The 21,252-nt window shown below is 49.3% G+C and overlaps 1 long non-coding RNA gene across 2 annotated transcripts in view; it reads left to right on the top strand.

Annotated features, from left to right (window-relative positions):
- The first annotated feature begins 8,154 nt into the window (after positions 1 to 8,154).
- Positions 8,155 to 21,252, top strand: part of LOC103350930 (uncharacterized) — a 221,316-nt gene continuing 208,218 nt past the window's right edge. Inside the window, exon 1 of one of the 2 annotated variants that reach the window (XR_011381515.1) lies at positions 8,155 to 8,382. This is a non-coding gene — a long non-coding RNA (uncharacterized lncRNA). The remainder of the gene's footprint in view (positions 8,383 to 21,252) is intronic. The other variant, XR_011381514.1, reaches the window with a different exon arrangement.

Genomic DNA, 21,252 nt, shown 5'->3' with positions numbered 1-21,252 from the left:
CTGCCTGCCATTCTGACTTTACTGAATCAACCTGTAGACCAGAGAATTAATAAAATGTTATTGTAGAAGAGATGATGGGGAAATCGGTATATCATGCAGATACCATACAAAATTCTCTTGTGATGTAAAAATTGCAGTTTATTATTGCTTGTGCCTAAGCTGTTTAAGTGAATATTAAAGGGCTTGGAGAAAATTTTGGCTTGGTGTATATTTGCAGAAGTGAACACTGCTGAATTTGATGCGGTGGCATCTAACCTTTTTTAGGTGGTTAACATCTCTTGGAGGATGTCAGGAGGGAAATAGCTGCTTCCCCAGGAGAATGTACGTTTGCTTTTGACTTCAAGGGGTCTCAGATTCTAGGTAAAGAACTCCAGCTCTGGTGTCACTAGGTGCAGGGTTATGAATAGTAATGGTAGTTCAACTTCACCATGTATCAGAATCATCTGGAAAGTTTAAAGCAACAGGTTACCAGGCAGCAGGTGTGTAGGACCCCATGCACATATTAGTGTTTCTGGCAAGTTCTTAGGTGATGCTCCTGTAGGTCTGAGATCACTGAAAATAACAGTGGAACTTAATGGTCACGTGAGAAACATGAATAGGAAATCCTTACAGGATAATAGCTTTGTTGAGGTCAAAGATGATGTTAATAGGGGCCAGCATTGTGTAACAAGTTCGTGTCCTGGTTGCTCCATTTCTGATGGCCTGGGAAAAAAGCAGCAGATGTCCACCTAGGACCCCTGCACCTACATGGGAGACCCAGATGAAACTGCAGGCTCTGTTGCAGCCATCTGGGTAGTGAACCAGTAGTGGATGGAAGAATTCTCTAAATTAGTTTAGGAAATTTCAGAAAGTTGGCCGGCACCGTGGCTCACTAGGCTAATCCTCTGCCTTGCGGCGCTGGCACACCAGGTTCTAGTCCTGGTTGGGGCGCCGGATTCTGTCCCGGTTGCCCCTCTTCCAGGCCAGCTCTCTGCTGTGGCCAGGGAGTGCAGTGGAGGATGACCCAAGTGCTTGGGCCCTGCACCCACATGGGAGACCAGGAGAAGCACCTGGCTCTTGGTTTCGGATCAGCACAGTGCGCCAGCCGCAGCGGCCATTGGAGGGTGAACCAACGGTAAAGGAAGACCTTTCTCTCTCTCTCACTGTCCACTCTGCCTGTCAAAAAATAAAAATAAAATAATAAGAAAGTAGCCTACCAGCTAGACCAGTTCAAAATAAATTCCATATTTGTTCTTCAGAAAAATCAAATGATTTTAAAGGCCATGACTTCTGAAAGCAAATGAGAGGGCAGTGTGGAGGTTGGAAACCTTTAATTTCCATTTATACTGATAAAGGAGTCACATAATTTATATAACATTGACAAAATAAGCAGGAATTCTGGGATATTCTATAGGATTTACCCAGGTCTATAGTTTTTTATTTTTTAAGTTTGATTTGAAAGGCAATTACAGAACTATCCACTGGTTCACTGTGCAAGTGACTAACAGCCAGGGCTGGGCCAAGTCCCACTCTTATGGGCATGCTGGCCTTTCAAATGGCAACATCCTGCTGTGCCACAATGCCAGCCCTGTGTTGTAATTTCTACTAGTTTTTTTTTTTTTTTTTTTTTTTTTGACAGGCAGAATTAGAGAAATTGACAGAGAGAAAGCTCTTCCTTCTGTTGGTTCATCCCCCAAATGGCTGCTTCAGATTGGCGCAGCCAGGTGTTTCCCTCCTGGTCTCCCATGTGGGTGCAGGGCCCAAGCACTTGGGCCATCCTCCACTGCCTTCCCGGGCCACAGCAGAAAGCTGGCCTGGAAGAGGAGCAACCAGGACAGAATCCGGCGCCCTGACCGGGACTAGAACCCAGGGTGCCGGCGCCGCAGGCAGAGGATTAGCCAAGTGAGCCCCGGCACTGGCCTCTACTAGCTCATTTCTAAGGACTATGGCTTTGATCATTAGAATCCCCAGGGTAAAACAGTTAAGTGCTCAGTAAATAATGGAAGGCCTAATGGGCAGAAGAAGGATAAGAATTTTTCACAATGAAATTCAAGAGTCTTAAGGCAAATAAAGAGGAAAAGACACATGATTGTGAGGAGTGATACAATCTTTACAAACAGCATGGACAGAGCCTTGGGATTAAGAAAAGTATTAGACTGCTGCCTTCCACTGTGTTGTTCCTCAGCTGCTTGCAATGGCTGGGGCAGAAGTTGAGAACTAAATTCAAGTGTCCCACGTGGGTGGGTAGAATCCAGTTAACTTGAGACTCCTGTCTCAGAATCTGGAGTAGCAGGAAGTTGCAGTTGGTAATTTGAGCTGAGAATCCAACCCAAATACTCTGATTTGAGATGTGGGTTATTGACTGGTGTCTTAGCCACTGGGCTAAATGCTCCCTTTTGTTTTTGTTTTTAAAGATTTATTTGAGAGGCAGAGAGAGAGGTCTTCCATCCGCTGGTTCACTCCTCAGATGGCCGCAGTGGCTGGAGCTGTGCCAATGCTAAGCCAGGAGCCAGGAGCTTCCTCCAGGCCTCCCATGTGGGTACAGGGGCCCAAGGACTTGAGCCATCTTCTGGTTTCCTAGGTTATAGCAGAGAGCTGGATCAAAAGAGCATCTGGGACTTGAACTGGGGCCCATATGGGATTCCAGGACTGCAGGTGGTGGCTTTACCTGCTACGCCACAGCATTGCCCCCCCCCCCTTTTGTTTTTGAAACATAATTTGGGAGTCATTCTGATTTCACTCTTCATGAAAATTTGTCATATGAGGGAGAGTAAATTTTGCACAGCTCATTGAGGCTATTGTTCTGTGGACCAATCTATATTCCCAGGCCCTTTGAAAGGACAGGATTATTCTGCTTTATTATTTTTACCTTGTGCTTGATGGACTGTAGACAGCAGAGTCCAGGATAGCATCTCCTGTAGAACTTTGAAGACTTGGGATTTTGTTGTCTTTCACAGGTGACTGATTTTTATGTTCACTTACACATCCAAAGATAACCAGGGGCAAACATGGTGCAGTGGGTTAAACTGCCTCTTGGGACACTGGCATTCCAAATCGGAAGTGCCAGTTTCCATTCCTGCTACTTCACTTCCAATGCAGCTTCCTTTCAATGCATACCATGGGAGTCAGCAGATAATGGCGTGAGTGCTCAGGCCACCAGTGTGGGAGACCCTGATGTTGTACCTGGCTCCTGGCTTTGGCCTTGTCCAGCCCTGGCTGTAGCAGACAAGCGAACCAGCAGATAAAAGAGCTCTCCTTCCCTTTACTTCCTCCTTACCTCCCTCTCCCTCTCTTTCAAGTAGATGAAAATAGCTTTTTTTTTTTTAAGATGGTAGATAAAATAACCTGACCTTAATAAATTTAATGAAAAAATACAATACTTTCCAGGCATTACATCAGACATCTGGCAAGCTCAACTTAATATTATTACTGCATAAAATAATTTAAGAATGATTGTGGGCTGGCGCCTTGGCTCACTTGGCTAATCCTTCGCCTGCAGCACTGGCATCCATATGGGCGCTGGGTTCTAGTCCCAGTTGCTCCTCTTCCAGTCCAGCTCTCTGCAGTGGCCCAGGAAGGGCAGCGGAGGATGGCCCAAGTGCTTGGGCCCTGCACCCGCATGGGAGACCAGGAGGAAGCACCTGGCTCTTGGCTTTGGATCAGCACAGCGCCGGCCATAGTGGCCATTTGGGAGGTGAACCAACAGAAGGAAGACCTTTCTGTCTCTCACTGTCTGTCAAAAAAAAAAAAAAAAAAAGATTGTAATCTCAACAATGGGTACTGTGGTTTGCATTCTGGCTCTCATACTGGTTGTCTGACCTTGGGATTTAACTGCTTGGGTACTTCATTACTTAGAAATACTTTCTGAGCTTAGCTTCCTCTTCATTACATAGGAGGAAAATTCAAATGATATTTTGAAATCATTTGCTTATTTACCTTCTTCCTTGTTAGGAAGAACCATGAGTTTGTAGGTTTTATTTTTCTTTGGATCTTCAGTATCTGTCTCCCATATTGATGAGAGGTTGTAACTACAGGTGGAAGTGAACTCAAGGAGGCTGGGCAGTCTTCTTACCTTGAGCTGAATTAAAATATTCTTGTCCTTGAAAAAATAGAGAAGAGATAGTCTTATACCTGAAAAATTAGAAACGACTCTCTGTGCTAGGCCTTACGCTGATTGTTTTAATTAAAAAGGAAAGTTTCAGGACAGAATGAACAGTGAGTTGAAGGATTTTTCTGTCCCTTTGTTTCTTATCAGACACAACATTCAGGCAACATTCAGATGCTTTCATTATAACTCTCAACTGTCTGCTAAAGGTGAGATCTCTTCCTAAACCACGTTGGACCCCATTCTGAAGTGGGCCCTGTGTTCATCTGCGAGCCACATCCAAATCTCGGGAGAGTAGGCGGTAGAAAGGGAAGTGCTATGACACGATTCTCCAACAGAAAGTGACATTCAACATTCTTGACTTCAAGCGGGAAATTTGCAGAATTTACGTGTGCTTACTGTTGCCGTATCTAACTTCTGCATAAGGCCAATTGTGCACTTGCTTAAAAAACAGTAGTAATTTTATCTATCCTAGGGAAAAGGAAAGATCACGCCATGTAGAGCACGCAGGTGACAGATAAGTATCATAATTCTTGGGGACCTGTGAAGTCATGTCAGCAGCTGGAATGGATTCTGGCCTAGACAGCATCACCTCTTCCTTCAGTGTAGGTCTAGTGTCTGTTTCATCTGTGTACATCTCCCATTCATCATACCTCCAGAGAAACGCAGGAGTGTCCCTAGGTTGGGCAGGGATGCACACACAGACACCTTAGAGGCCGTGGACCTTGTGTGCCATACCTCCCAATGATGACTGTAGACTTGGGCAGCTTAGTACTGCTTGGCCTGCAGGAGTGGTTTCTTCTTTATTTATTTATTTTATTTGACAGAGTTTGTGAGAGAGAGAGACAGAGAGAAAGGTCTTCCTTCCGTTGGTTCACTCCCCAAATGGCCGCTATGGCCAGCGCTGCGCCAATCCAAAGCCAGGAGCCAGGTGCTTCCTCCTGGTCTCCCATGCAGGTGCAGGGCCCAAGCACTTGGGCCATCCTCCACTGCCTTCCCGGGCCACAGCAGAGATCTGGACTGGAAGAGAAGCAACTGGGACAGAACCAGCACCCATATGGGATGCCAGCGCTGCAGGCGGAGGATTAACCAAGTGAGCTACGGCAGCGGCCCCAGTGGTTTCTTTTGAATACAGTTGGGCAAGCCAGCCATTTAATGCAGAGAGATCTGCCTAAAGCAACCTGCCAAGGGAGGCTACCTGGTAGGAAGGTAATTAAAACTCGTGGAGTCCATATTGGACTGACTGCCTTGCTCCCTGTAAAAGATATTTAGAATATGCTAGATTCCTGCGATTTTGCTTCAGAGAAGTAAATGACAGCTGAAAGTAGATGATGCCTTCTGTTAAAGTTCTGGCCTAATCTTACTAGTCTTGACACCAGTAAAGGGCCTGCATTGTGGCACAGTGGGTGAAGCTGCCACCTGTGACATCTGCATCCCATATGAGCACCAGGTTCAAATCCTGGCTGTTCCACTTCTGATCCAGCTCCCTGTTAGTGCTCCTGGAAAAAGTAGCAGTTGGCCCACGTACTTGGGCCCCTGGAGACCCGAACGGAGTTCCTGGCTCCTGGCTTCGGCCTGGCCCAGCCCTAACTGTTGCCATTTGGGGAGTGAACCAGCAAAAAGTTATCTCTTTTTCTTTCTCTCTCTAACTGTCTTTCAAATAAATTGAGGGAGATTTTTTAAAAAGTCATCAGTAAGCCAGTGTTCCTCTAGGTCAGCTTATACTATGCTCTTTAAATATTATGTTATTGCTTTAAAAAATGTAAAGCGGCATCTGTGTAATGTTTTTATAGTTCTAAATGGTTTAACATTGACTTCTGTGTGTTGTAGAAGCCAGGATATTAACAGAGGACAGATTACCAAATTCATGATTGAAGTGGGTTAAGTAGTCTTCTAGGCTTGAATATGAGCCATCTTAGCACAGGCCATGCCATATCACAGTGCTTTGAGGACAAAAAGTGATAAACACATCCTCATCATCAGTATGCACTTTTTTTTTTTTTTTGGATTGTTTTGCAGCCCCTAGGTAAGCATTAGGCTAGCAGTGCTTTTTAAAGAGGTATGGTTTATTTTTTTTTATTTTTTTATTTTTTATTTGAGAGGCAAAGAGATAGACAGGTAGATGGACAGATGTCCCTCTTCTGGTTCACTGCCCCAATACCCACAATAGCTGTGACTAGGACTCCATCTGGGTTTCCCACAAGAGTGGCAGGGACCCAAACACTTCCCACCTGCTGCTTCTCAGGATTTACATGAGCAGGAAGTAGGGTTACAGAGCAGAGCCAGAACTTGAAACTATGCACACCAGCAGGGGCTGTGGGCGCCCGAGCAGTGTCAACCAATGTACCAATGCCTGCCCCATTGGAGCCTTTTTTTTTTTAAGATTTATTTATTTATTTGAAAGTCAGAGTTATGCAGAGAGAGAGAGAGGTGTTCCATCCACTGGTTCACTCCCTAACTGGCTGTAACGGTCGGAGCTGTGCCGATCCTGAAGCTGGGAGCCAGGAGCTTTTTCTGGGTCTTCCATGCAGGTGCGGGGGCCCAAGGACTTGGGCCATCTTGTACTGCTTTCCCAGGCCATAGCAGAGAGCTGGATAGGAAGTGGAGCAGCTGGGTCTCCAACTGGCGCCCATATGGGATGCCGGTGCTTTAGGCCGGGGGCCTTAACCTGCTGCGCCACAGTGCCCCTCCTACCCCGTGCTTTTTTTTTTTTTTTTTTTTTTTTACTGTTGCTCGCTGCTGTGTCCCAGCACCTAGAATGGTTTGTGGCACAAGTGAGGCACCTCAATAATAGCTAAATGAAAACTGTTATTAGTGAAGCCTATCAGGCTATCACATCTGAAACAACAGAAAAGCATGGGCGGGTGCAGCAGTTAAGATGCCACTTGGGGGATGACAGGACCCATATGGGCCCTCATTCCAGCTTCCTGTTAATGTCACCTTGGGATGCAGCAGGTGATGGTGGCTCAAGTACTTGTGTTCCTGCTGCCCACATGGTAGACTTACAGTGTTAGCTCCTGGCTTTGGCTTGGTCCAGCCCTGGCTATTGTGGGCTTTTGAGAGTCAGCAACAGATGGGAGATCTCTTTCTTTCTTTCTGCCTTTCAAAAAAAACAAAACAAAACAAAAAAACACAGGTCCTAGGCACAAACTAACATGAAATACTTGTAGTAAGGGTTATGTCTCTCAATTACTCAATTACAGTTTATGCCTTTGCCACAGCCACTCTTCTTCCAGGTAAACAGTTAATTGGATTAGCTTCTTCACAGTGACTGGAAGGCGACTGCAGGGAACATCTGACCAGCCCTGTAAACATGAGCCCTGAGCAACAGTGTTGTTTGCTATTGTAAATACTAGTCACTGTCAGCTCAAACTAGTTTACAGTGAAGTCATTCATTCCATTCTGAAAATCATTAGATACCTTGCAGCCTAAGGAGTAATCAAATACCCAAATCAAGAAAAAGTAGTTTTCAAGAGTTTAGGTTGGTTGGTTTAATTACAGTGAATATTCGTATATGGAGGCACCTACCTCACTGCCCCCAGGGTGTTTGTGTGCACACACGCACATGTTTGGGTTTATCAGGATGGGTTTATCAACCCCAGTGGTTAAAGCATCCGTACACTGGTCATACTGTGTGTCGCTGTAGTGCATTGCCATGAAACAAGGGAACTAACAGGTGAGCTGTACTGTATACTGTACCGTGTATGCTTGGAAACGCAGTCTCCACGGCATAGGGTTCTGGGCAACTGAGGCATAGGACACTGGACCAGTTAGAGAAGCAAAAAAAATTAAAAAATCAGCGAACATCATGTCAGGTACACTTTTTGTAAAACCATGTTCCTCCCTTTTTACTCCATGGGCAAAATTCTACATCAGGGCTGCTCTTCAGAACGAGGGTTAGACGCGGGCTAACTTCAGCCAAAGAAGGGGACCGGGCGGACAGCAAGCTTTGCGCCCTCTGCTTCTCCGATCCCGGGCCAGGGCGTAGGCGCTTCGGGAAGGTGAGGGCCCTCCGCGTGGCTTGTTTCCACCGCAGCGCGCAGGCGAGGGAGGGCCCGGGGCGCCCTCTCGTGGCGGCGCCCCGCCAGCGGCGCCGAGCCCCTGCCGGCCTCCTGCTCCGGGGCCGCGCGACCCGAGCCGAACTCGGATTCTGGAAATCACAGCGATCTCACAGTGAAATGAAGGTGCTCCAACAATTTATTAGTGTGTGTGTGTGTGTACCAGAAGTGTACGTTTTACGCAATCTGGTTTCCGTCCGTTCTGAGGAATTAAAAGTTCATGCCGCGGCGGCATGCCATGTGAGAGATGTGTGTGAATCCCCAGAGCTGCTGACTTGGCGGGGAAGGGCCCCAATCCCAGATCCACGTCCGGGACCGAAAGCAGCGTGTGCGCCATCTTTTCTGGTAAAGAGCAGAACCTGGTGGAGGGTCTCACTCTGTAACTATTCAGGTCCGCATGGTCACCAGGCAAAAATGGAGGCAGCGAGGTGGCTGTTAGCCCGAGGGGGAGCTGCCGCTTACGACCCAAGTGCCTCATTCCCGGAGCGGGCGACCTGCCCCGCGCCGTTACCCAGGACGCCCTGTCCGGGCCCTCTGTCCGCTCGGCCGTCACGGCCGTCGCCCCAGCGCTTCCTCCCCCGTCTTCCTCATCTGCACTTCCACCGCTGTACCGGACACTTCCGGTGGCGCACAGGCAGCCGAGTTCGTCCTGCCCGCCTGGCCACGAGCATCGCGCTCCGCGGCTGGCTTCAGCTGCAGCACAGGGAGGCGTCTCTATCAGACGTAGGTCCCGCCCCCGCCACGGCCTAGTGACCTTATCCAGTGTCTGCAAGTATGATCTCCGACACCTCACGGCTCCCACAGGGGCATTGCCTGCCCGGTCTCCCGCTACGAATCCCAGATGCACGTCCGCAGGTCCCACCTGGCTTCCTCTGATTGGATGTCTGAGAGGTCTCTCAAGCCTAACAGGCCCCAGTGACCCTCCCTTCAGACCTGCCCTGCTTGGTGTTTCCCCAGAGCCCGGCCCATGGACTGTAGGCTTCTATTTCATGCTCATCTCCTTCCAGTTTTGTTCCTTGCTGCATCTGCAGGGCCCCCAACAGCATCCTGGATGGTACTCTCAATGAATACTGGCGAGTGAAGGAATGAATGGAACAGCAGGTGAATAGTGGGCCTTTAAATAGTGGATCAATGGTAGCTATTGTTTTACATTGTCCCTCTTAGCTATCTAATCTGAACAGAAAACTGAAAAAAAAAAATTGCATAGGCAGAGAGCAGTTGGAAACATCTGGAAGATGGGATAGCCTGCTGAGCCAGGGCTGTCCACCAGTCAGTATCTAAAAGGAGGTGAGGGTGGGGTGGGAGTGTTGTAAGAGAGGGGACTATCCTGCATGCAAAGAACTTAGAGACACGTGACTCGGTGGGGTGGGGGAGTGTGGCGCAGCACCTTAAGCCATTGTTTGGGATGCCATATCCCTATCTGAGTGTCTGGGATTGTTTGGGATGCCATATCCCTATCTGAGTGTCTGCACTTCTGATTCAGCTTCCTGCTGATGCTCATGGGAAGGCAGCAGAAAATGACCCAAATGCTTGCGTCTGCCACCCACATAGGAGACCAGGACGCTGGCTCTTGGCTTCAGCCTGGCACAGTCTGCGTTGGTCGTTGCAGGCATTTGGGAGTGAACCAAGGAAGGGACCAATATCTGTTTCTGTCTCTCCCAGAAAAGAAGGAAAGAAGGAAGAAAAAGAAGGAAAGGAAGGCAAAGGAAGGAAAGAAGAGAGAGAAAAAGAGAAAAAGAAAAGAGGAAGGAAGGCATGCAGCAGGTGGCCCCAGAAAGCATGCTAGGAGCTGTTGTGGAAAATCAGGCGGCAGACTCTTTCCATCCTATTGTTTCCAAGCAATCTGGCAGCCAGGGCTCCAGGGACTGCTAGTGGGTGAGGACCCTGCAGCTCAGCGGATTCAGCTGTGCCTCCATGCCGTTCTCACAGAGGCTGCTGAGAGATGATGGGTGTCCCTGGGCTGCCGGCTCTTCCTCTGACACTGGCAGTGACCACCCGCTCAGCTGCCAGTCTGAGCAAAAAGGGCACTTGGTGTCAGGCCACGCCCAGAGTCTACTCTATACCACGCCCCCTCCTTCCAGTAGTACAGATGATGTGTGGTTTGTGAATGTGGAAAAACACCCCTACATTGAAAGAATTCTCTCCCCAGCTAAACAGAAATAAGCTTAGACAAGAAGAGCACTTGGTGTTGGGCAACTGATGTGTTGGAAGATGCTCAGGACGGGTGTTTTTTGCTGTCTTCAAAGTAAGCTTGGGGCAGAGTAAATCCATTTTACCATTTTCACTAGGTAATGGGATTGCAGGTGAGTTTTGCTTCTTACTTAAACTTTCCTGTATTTTTTTTTTGTATTTGCCAGAACCATATGCTATTCTCGTGCAAAAGAAGAGAAAGGGTAGCATTTTGTCTAGTCTACTGTCTCAGTTGGGACACTTTCTCTTGTGACTGACACAAACTCAGATCACACTGGAACTGGCAGGGGCTTTGTTGCTTGATGGCAGGTGGGTTTGGGGCTGCGGCTAGTTCTGGGGTTTCCATGAACGTAGAGCTGGTTTCTATGTCTCTTTTCATCCACAGGTTTCCCCTCTCAGTTGGGCTGTGTTTTTAGCCACATGCTTTGTGCATGGTCATAGTACAGCTATGGTGGTTTCAAACGTGTCCTTCCAACTTCAAGTCTAGTGGAACAATTTCTAACCGTTACTCCTGGAAAGCTATTTTTTGCATCTGATTAGCTCCAGTTGGCACATATCCCCACCTGGAAACCAACCACTGCTCTGGCCAGGGACATAGCGTAACTGCTTGGCTAAAGCCTCTGTTCCATGCCTCATTCCTGAGATGGAGGTGGAGCACTCTCTCCAACCACATAAGGTTAGGGGTAGGGGAAGGGTAGTTCCTGGAGGGAATTTGACGTTCAGTCACCAAAGGGGGAATGGATGGAGGGCAGCCAGGAACTCATAAATGCTCAGTCTGCCTGACTACTTCCAGAAAGGACCGGCAGTAATGCAGGGGGAATAAACCTTGGCCTACAGAGAGCTGCTCTATTTGAACCAGAGTTTAGCTCTGAGCTTCCTGGTGAAGCGGGAGTGGGTCATTGCTGCCAGCCTCATACGTTCCATGTCTTGTGACGATGCAGTGTGCAGGTGTGGACACAGAAGGGCAAGTGAATAGTGAAGCCAAGTTTCATGAGGAGGGTATACCTGGCTGAGCAGGTGAACATCTCAGGAAAGAACCGAGAGCCTAGTCTGCATTCAGACTGGAGCTTGTATGGGTTTGGATTTAGGCCCTCCCACCTATCTGGGCTGTCCAGCTGGGTGGAGGGCTTCACGGGTGTAGAATCGTAATGGCTGCCTTGGTGCAGGGCTGATGAGATAGCCCTAAGCTGCCCCCAGAGAGAGGGCTGGGATTCTCTCAATCAGGTTATTGAACAACGAGAAGACTTTTGATATGTAATTGTGGGCTTGCCTCTACATTTTTCCTCCTTTCACCACACAGCAATTCCCATTTCCTTTGGCACCTCTTACACATATAGTCTGACATCTACCTATTCACTTTAACAGTGGCAGCCAAGGCAAAAGGCAAAGTCTTGTTCATAAAATGTTAACTCACCAGGATTAAACAGTAAGGAAGAATCAGCACCTCTGATAAAACTTACCTGTGGTCCCAAGGTGGATAGAAGCTGTCTTCTTCCTCTTTTACCCCCTTCCATCTGCATTATCTCACTGTTTTCACTTTTGCCCCTTCTTGGCCCATCTTTGTCTTTTTCTCACGGCACTGAGATCAGTCCTGATTCTCTGTCTCTGCCCAGAGTCATCATTCAGCTAGCTGACCTCTTCCTGCAGTTGGAACACCTGGGGCTTGGACTGGGTTAAAAATTCACTGCCATTGGAAGATCTGCCAGGAACAAAGAGAGCTGGAGTTCAGTCCTGTTTCTCTTCCAGAGTCATCCCTGGCCGCTTCCTGCTTGGAAAAGGAACACACTTGTTCTCTTGTGGGAGGGTGAAGGCCATCTTGGTTCTTGCCTCACACTGAGGAATTGCCATGTGGACAGGGACAGTGAGCCAAGCAAGATTTATTGAAGTGAGAAACCTCCTGCCCAAGCAAGTCAGGATGGGGGCTCCAAGAGGCATTGCCTGGGACGCTTGTGGGTGCTGGCTCTTTTTTATGCACAAAAGTGGCTACCTAAATTTAACCAATCAGAGGGCTGGGATAACAACCAGAGGCAGGGATAAAAACGCATCAGAGTGTTGCTGTGGATTCGTTTTGAGAGGAGGAGCATGGTGGGGGCAAGAGGCGTGGAGTCACCACATAGACCCTGGGAGTTGGGTGAAAGCGGGCCAGAGGTGAGCAGCCTGCAGACTCGTTTATTTCAGTTGGTACAGCAGCTTATATAGCCGAGGCAGCCAATCCAGTCAAGGGGCGGTTTATGCCCTAACCAATCACAGCCTATTGCCAGGCAGCCTCCATTGCCAGGTGGTTTCTGAAGCCATTCCTGAATAACTGACGCTTGTCAGCGACCACGTTGGCATGGCCTTCACATTCTACCATATCAGAGGGCTGGAATTGGTAATCCTGTCTATCCTGCTCTCATGATAAAACTAAGTGTTGCTGAAGGCAGCCTCTGGGAAAAAGCAAACACTGTGTCCACTCTTAAAAGCACTCTGTCCCTTTTCTCATTCCGGCAGGGACCTGACCTAACTGCCCATTAGCTCGTCTAAGTCCTCACAGATCCACTGGGGTTGCCTGCAAGAAGCCCATCGCCCAGGGGAAAGAAGCACTCTCAGGAGAGCCGCTTCACACCCATTTTCTTCGGCATCAACAAGGTTTGCCGAGATTTTCTTGCCAGACCACATTGTTTCTCACAGCCTGAGAGTTTCACATTCAGTTCTTTATCCTGTGTGGACAACTGGGAGGAAGCACATCCCTGAGGGCTGCTGTGGTTGGTGTGGGCCGGGCCGTGCTCTCTTGGCTCTCAGTGGCTCTGTGTTGCTGGTGGGGAGCCAAGGCCAAGCGGCCAGCAGCCGTGGAGGTACAGGAGGTGCTGCCCAGGGAGCCCCTCATCTGCCGTTCGGGAGCCCTCCTGACACTGACCTCAGCTGCTGGGGGCAAAGAAAATGGATTCCGTGGTTTGCAAAGTAGCCATAGGGGATTGGAATTCTCACTCCTACGTGGCCTATTCTTCCTTCCTAGATTTATCCTGTTTATACCTTCTTAATTGCAAGCATTCTGGAAAAGTCAGATAGCAAAATAATCGGGCTGTGAGAAAGGCATGGTTTACAAACTTTCCTCTGTGACCGTCATTTCCTTCCCTCCTTCCCTCCTTCCCTCCTTCCCTCCTTCGTCCTTCAAGCTTCAGCCCATCTCTGTTGGGTGTCAGCAGAGAGCCCTGATCCCACAAGTGCAGGTTCCATTTGGAGCCTGGAACTCTCTGAAGGGGTCTGTCTGTTCCCAGAGGGAGGTCCATCGCCCAGAGTCAGCTTCCACTGTTGTAGCTTTTGTTAGGGAATTGGATGTGACCTCATAAGAATACAGAAGTTCCTACCATTGGCAGTTCTGCCTTCCACAGTGTCAGTTACCCAAGGTCAACCACAGTCTGAAAATGCTAAATGGAAAGTTCTAGAAATAAGTTTTTAAATTCCATGCTGTTCTGAAGAGCGTGATGAAATCTCACTGTTCTTCTCCATGTGACCTGGGACGCGAGTCATCTCTCTGTTCAGTGTGTCTGCAGTATCCACGCCACCAGCCCATGAGCCACTCAGTTATCATGTTGTCCTGGGGCCACAGTGCTCGTGTCAAGATCACTCTTACTTTACTTAGAACAGTCCCAAGGTGCAAGAGTCATGATGCAAAGCGGTCACCAGGGCATACAATATGGAAGGACTGATTAAGTTGGGTACCCGGGGCCAGCACCGCAGGACATACAGGAAAACACATGTCGTAGACAGGGCTTGGTGCTGTCAAGGCTTCAGGCATCAAGGCTTCAGTGGGACCAAGGGTCAGGCCGTAGTGGCTTCCTCCCATAGAAACCTTGCCACATCATCCCTCATGTTGTGTATTTGGAAGCTTTAATTTAAAAATCAGACTGCAAAGGATGGTTATCTCCTGTGATTAAGCATAATTTTCCCCCTGCAGTTTTTGTGAGTCTATTACAAATGGCCTGATTTTGCTTTAAACAAAGGGATTTTTATACTGTTATTATGCTGACCTTGTATGAACACAAATTAAAGATCCCCTCACCCCTACCGAGAATAATTTCTTTTTTTAAAAAAGATTTATTTATTTATTTGCAAGTCAGAGTTACACAGAGAGAGGAGAGGCAGAAAGAGAGAGAGAGAGAGAGAGAGAGAGAGAGAGAGAGATCTTTCATCCGCTGGTTCACTCCCCAGATGGCCACAATGGCCGGAGCTGCGCCGATCCGAAGCCAGGAGCCAGGAGCTTCTTCCGGGTCTCCCATGTGGTACAGGGGCCCAAGAACTTGCTCCATCTTCCACTGCTTTCCCAGGCCACAGCAGAGAGCTGGTTCGGAAGTAGAGCAGCCGGGTCTCAAACCGGCGCCCATATGGGATGCCGGCACTTCAGGCCAGGGCATTAACCAACTGCACCACAGTGCCAGCCCCGAGAATAATTGCTTTAAAAACTCCATCATGGAAGAATAACATGCTGTTTGCAGTTTTATGGTGAGAGACAATAATTCAGCAGCCGAGGCAAGTTTTTGCCTTGTCTTAGCAAGTAGTCATTTAGGAAACTGTTGGGTGTGGGTATACACCCAGAACCGCCTCACTTCAGCAAGGTTCTAAGAATTACGCAAGCTCAGAGGACTTCCTTTACACAGTAAATAAATATTTCCAGTTGACACTGGGAATGTAAACACCATTCCAATTAGTGAACCTGCTAATAGCTCTTTCTTTTCTATGATTTCAGCTACGTTCAGCTAAGAGAGTAAAATTTCTTCCTTTGCCTCTCGGCTCACTCATCTGCAGTGAAAGCCCTTTCAGTCAATTCACAGAAAGCTTTATTTTTTTTTATTTTAAAAACAGCTCTTCATTGTTCTTATTTATTTATTTATTTATTTATTGAATATTTATTTGAAAGACAGTTACAGAGAGGTGAGAGACAGAAAGAGAGAAAGAGAGAGATCAATCTTCCATCCGCTGGTTCACTCCCTAAGTAGACACAATGGCCCGAGCTGGGCCAATCTGAAACCAGGAGGCAGGAGCTTCTTCTGGGTCTCTTTCATGGGTGCAGGGGCCCAAGGACTTGAGCCATCTTGTACTGCTTTCCCAGGCCATAGCAGAGGGCTAGATCAGAAGTGGAGCAGCTGGGTTTTGAACTGACGCCCATATGGGATGCCAGCACTGTAGGATGGGGCTTTAACCTGCTACACTGCAGCACTGGCCCCCACAGAAAGCTTTAAAATATTGACTGCCATGGGTCGGTTTCCCTGCTCTGCCTTCTGGGGTGCCAGTGGCAATAAGATAGGAGTGGCCAAAGCCCTGAGCTTCTGTGGGAGGGAGCAGCTCTGGGTTCCACACTTTGTACTCACCATATGGCTGTTGGCAGAGGTCCCCAAAGAGATGGAGGGTGCAGCTCGTCATGCAAGACCCTGCTTCCCTGCACCAAAAGCTCAAAGAGTGGTTGCCAATTTTATGTCTCATCTGGGAGGGCATTTTTGTGGGGTTAACACAGAACAGTGAACTCGGAGGAAAGCAGCCTTCCCTACCGTGGTTGGCCCTGTCCAGTCTGATTAGAAAGTCTGACCTTCCTGAGCAAGGAGGGTGCCCCAATAGGGGTCTTCAGACTTCATCCGCAGTCTTGGCTCACCTGGCTCTCCTGCCCCCTGCCCCACACTGCAGCTCCACAGTCACATGGGCAGTCTTTCTATACAAACACATCCTGTTCTGTTTCTCTCGAGAACTCTAGTACAGCGTGTTCCACTGATCCTGACTCATTTATGCAAAGTCAACATAAAGAGGATCTCACACTTCCACTATCCTATAGGATCAGCTCTTTAAAAAAAAAAATTTATTTATTTGAAAGGCAGAGTTACAGAGAAGCAGAGGCAGAGAGAGAGAGAGAGATCCTCCATGCACTGGTTTACTCCCCAGATGACGGCAACAGCCTGAGCTGCCCAGAGCTGCACTGATACGAAGCCAGGAGCCTCTTCTGGGTCTCCCATGCGGGTGCAGGGGCCAAGGACTTGGGCTGTCTTCTACTGCTTAGCCTGGGAAAGCAACTCGGAAGTGGAGCATATGCAATGCTGGCCCTGTAGAAGGCGGCTTTAACTGCTGTGCCACAGCGCCAGCCCCTAGGCTCAGCTCTCGTAATCTTCTTTGAACCTGGGTGTACTGGAAACACTCCCCTCCAGCCTGCCCCTGCAGCTCCTTTTTGGTGTGCTGGCTGCCATCTAGTGTCACATGCAGGAAGTGCAGCGTCCTAGCCTCCTGGCTGCAGCTTCCATCACCACTCTCGCAGCTGATGTAATCCCCCAAGCACGTATTAGCAGACCTTCGTATTTGTGTGCATCATGTGCTCTTTTACTCATTCATCACAAATTTAGTGAGAGCTTGCTTGTGCAGAACACATACAGCAGACACAAGGCTCGCCCAGCCGATGATCTCGCCCCTTCCCAGGGCTCACAGTGCAACGGGAGACAAGGAATAAAGCAGGTGTTTGTAGCAAATGAGATCAGGACCAGGAGGGAACTGTGGCAAGGAACTCAGGGGCTGGGGAGCTGAGCCCGGGGCACTGGAGGTGGGGCACCATTTATGCCCCAGATCCTGAGCAGGTGCTGCACGTAGAGGGGCTGTTGCTCCTTCCCTTCCTTCCTGCAGCATTTGGCCTGCCAGGTGCATCTTCCTCTCCTTCCTGTGTTGGGATTGGCCCCCTCAGACGTAGGGGTGGTGCTGGCCTCCAGGCCACAGCACCAGGAATGACGTTCTTGCATTTGCCAGATTGTGGCAGTGGCTGTTTAAAGATCAGGGCTGGGCACTTGTGAGCTCCTGTGACATCCATCAGGGCACTGTCAGGGCTGCAGAAGGCTGACCTGCTGGGAAGGGGTGGGAACTTCCCAGGGAAGATCAGGGTATGGATGTGTGAGGGGGCTGGCCCCCTGCTGCTCAGGGGCTGACCCCCTCACCCTTCATTCCAGGTAGAATTGAAGCTGGCCCGAGAATTGGGGTGTTGGTGTCACTTTACTAGAGGAGGCCCTGAAATCACAGCTACTTATTGAGCACGTACAGTGTGCTGGGCTCTGGGTGCTTTCTCCTAAGGCTTTGGTAGGGGGTGTTCCTCCTGTTTCGAGGAACTGGCCACTGAGTCGTGGGCTGAGATGGTGAGGGGCAGAAGTGAGTGTGCAGCTGACTGTGTCTGCCTGGCCCCAAGCTCTCTCCCAACACCTCTACGCTACTATAGGAAGATCTCTGCTGATGGACATTCAGGCATCCCTGGGCTGCCCTCTGCCCCCAGCACATGGTTCCCGAGGATGAGGAAGGCACAGGACTTCCCTCCTTGGCCATGGCTCCCTTCCTTGGAGGTCTGTACTCTGCCCCAGGTGCAGGCCAGTGTGGCCAGTGTCCCTCAGAGACTGGCCCTAATGAGGGAGCTGGACCACATCATCTATGTCTTCTTTCCTCTTCAAAATTTTTAAAATTTCTTTTTTTTGACAGGCAGAGTGGACAGTGTGAGAGAGAGAGAGAGAGACAGAGACAGAGACAGAGAGAAAGGTCTTCCTTTTGCCGTTGGTTCACCCTCCAATAGCTGCCGCGGCCAGCGCGCTGTGGCTGGTGCACCGCGCTGATCCGAAGCCAGGAGCCAGGTGCTTCTCCTGGTCTCCCATGCGGGTGCAGGGCCCAAGCACTTGGGCCATCCTCCACTGCACTCCCAGGCCATAGCAGAGAGTTGGCCTGAAAGAGGGGCAACCAGGACAGAATCCGGCACCCCGACTGGAACTAGAACCCGGTGTGCCGGCGCCGCAGGCGGAGGATTAGCCTTTTGAGCTGCGGCACTGGCCTAAAATTTATTTTCATTTTATTTGAAAGTCAAGTTGGGGAGTCGGCGCTGTGGTGCAGTGGGTTAACGCCCTGGCCTAAAGTGCCAGCATCCCATATGGGTGCAGGTTCTAGACCTGGCTGCTCCTCTTCCAATCCAGCTCTCTGCTATGGCCTGGGAAAGCAGTAGAAGGTGGCCCAAGTCCTTGGGCCCCTGCACCTGTGTGGGAGACTAGGAAGAAGCTCCTGGCTCCTGGCTTTGGATTGGCGCAGCTCCAGCCACTGCGGCCATCTGGGGAGTAAATCAGCAGATGGAAGACCTCTCTCTCTGTCTCTACTTCTCTCTATAACTCTGTCTTTCAAATAAATAAAATAAATCTTTAAAAAAAGAAAGTCAAGTTGGGCAGGAGAGAGTCTATGCTGTTCACTGAGGCTACTGCTGTGAAGAAGGTACTGTCGGGGCCAGTGTTGTGGCATAGAGGTAAAGCCACTGCCTGCGACACTGGTATCCCTTGTGGGCATTGGTTTGTATACCAGTCACTTCACTTCTGATTTAGCTGCCTGCTAATGGTCTGGGAAAAGAAACAGGACATGGCTCAAGTGCTTGGGCTGCTGTACCCATATGGGAGACTCAGATGAAGCTCCTGGCTCCTGACTTCAGTCTGGCCCAGCCCTGATCATTGTGGCTATCTGGGGAGTGAACTAGTGGGTGGAAGTTCTATCTCTCTCCCTCTGTGTAACTCTTTCAAGTAAATAAATAAATATTTAAAAAATGAGGAAGAGAAGGAGGCGAGGGAGGGGGATGAAGAAGGGAAAGGAGAAAAGGAGACACTTTGGAGTCCTCCCAGGCAGCTGAGGACCAACGCCAGCCTGACAGTCTGAGCTACTGGAGGGAGGCCGTTTGCCTTTTGTGAACCTGTTATTGTGGGAACCTCTTCCCCACCTTATCTTATGATAAGAGGAATTCTTAGTGGTTGCATTGAGAGGTAGATCCAGAGGCCTAGGGACTATGTGGGATAGACACAAATCCAGCCACTGCTCAGCCTTCATGGTCCAGCCATGGAGAAGCAGACCATTCAGGGTCATTTATCCAGGGCAGGCAGCTAAAGTAAGTTCTGTGTGTATACCCAGCTAAGATGTCCAACCATCCCTCCTTTTAACCCCATTTCCGGGCCCTGTAGATTGGAGTGGTTCAGGTGCTGCCATTGCTGTGCCTAGACGGGGACCCACGAGTGTCCCAAGAGTTGGGAGGCTGTGGTCTTTAGTCTCGAGGCTATGCTCCTGAGGAGGGTTTGCCTTGCTGTGACCCCTTCTCTGCAGCAGGCTAAGGCCATCCAGGTCCTACCCAAATGCTTCCGCTTAGGAAGGTCAACCTGGGACTGCTGGCTTCTGGAACATGGGGAGCCAGTACAGATGCTCTTGGGCTGTTCTTCCCTGCTTAGCTGAACATTAGCATTGCCTCACCTCTCCCAGGCCACCACCCATACACATCTTTTTAGGGCTCTGCACCAGCAGCCTGATTTCTTAGGGATGAAGAAGAACAGAGTAGGTGCTGTACAAGGGAGTGTGTGGGTGATGCTTGCAAGTCACCGACCATTCAGGAATCGCAGACAGATGCCTGGTGACATAGGTGCTACCTCCACTTCCCTTTCTTCTGGGGCTGTTTACCCTTGGACAGGAGGCAGGATCACCCAGGAATGTGCCAGCTTGTCCTATCCTATCATTCTCTCACAATGATCATGGTCTCAGTGGTCTGGAGGCTGGGGAAGGTTGTTTACAAGGCTGTCTTCCTTCCTTCCTTCCTTCCTTCCTCCCTCCCTCCCTCCCTTCCTTCTTCTTCTTCTTCTTCTTCTTTTTTTTTTTTTTTTTTTTAGTGGCAGATGACCAAATCAAGATGCCTTTTCATTGAGGGGCTGGAGAGTTGGGGTGGTGGTTAAAAAAAAAACTTTCTGGGGCCAGCGCTGTGGCCTGTTAACGCCCTGGCCTGAAGCGCCGGCATCCCATATGGGCACTGGTTCCAGTCCTGGCTGCTCCACTTCCCATCCAGCTCTTTTCTATGGCCTGGGAAAGTAGTAGAAGATGGCTCAGGTGCTTGGGCCCCTGCACCCATGTGGGAGACCCAGAAGAAGCTCCTGGCTCCTGGCTTCGGATCGGTGCAGCTCTGGCCATTGTAGCCATCTGGGGAGTGAACCAGTGGATGGAAGACCTCTCTCTTTCTCTTCCTCTCCTCTCTTTGTGTAACTCTTTCAAATACATAAATAAATCTTTTAAAAAAATTTAAAAAATTCTGAAGTTTCAACCTTAGAAAATATGTAAATTGTCTTTAAAACACATTACAAACAACTTGAAAACCTTTATATTCATCAATAAGCTCTCATGGAGGCCCTTGGGGGCAAATCCTCTTTGTTTGAGGGGTGTAAGTGTGAGAAGCCAAGTGAGACAGGCAGGCAGCATAAGGGTCCCTGCACCTGATCTCTGTGGAAATTCCTTTTGTGGGGATGAGGTTGCAACAGTCAGGTTCCCATTCTTGTAGTGTTTTTGTAACATATCACAGATGGAGAGGGCCCTGTGGGTCCATCTCCTATGCCCCCCTTCTTGCTAGTACCACAGTCAGCAAGGTGGGCACCTCTGCCTGCTTGGGCTGGGTAGACCTGGCCTGTTTGGGAGGTGGCCAGTGGGGATGGAGAAGTGAGGTTCTCATCCCAACACGAGTGACTCTGGCCGCCAGTTCTGGGCTGGGGTGGAGATGAATTGGGTCTGGGTGGACCAGAGTCCATGGAAACAGCAGATTAAGGAAGGAGTCTGTCTGGGGCCAGAGTTTGGGGTAGTGGCTAAGAAGCAGCTTAGGATGCCCTCATCCTGTGTTGGAGTGTTTGGGTTTGACTCTGGGCTTCAGCTCCTGACTCCAGCTTCCTGCTAATGTACACCATGGAGATAGCAGGTGATGGCTCAAGTAAGTGGTCCCTGCCACCCACATAGAAGACCTAGATTGAGTTCCTAGCTCCTGGCTTCAGTCTGGCCCAGACCCAGCTATTGTGGGAATTTGGAGAGTGAACCAGTGGATGGGAACTCTGTCTTTGTGCCCCTGGAATTCGAAAAAGAAAGAAAGGGGTCCAAAGAGAAGCGTGA

This window comes from Oryctolagus cuniculus, chromosome 13, assembly GCF_964237555.1.
Source record: "Oryctolagus cuniculus chromosome 13, mOryCun1.1, whole genome shotgun sequence".
NCBI lineage: Eukaryota > Metazoa > Chordata > Mammalia > Lagomorpha > Leporidae > Oryctolagus > Oryctolagus cuniculus.
Note: the sequence above shows the minus strand (reverse complement) of the source record. Positions and strands in the feature narration are given on the sequence as shown.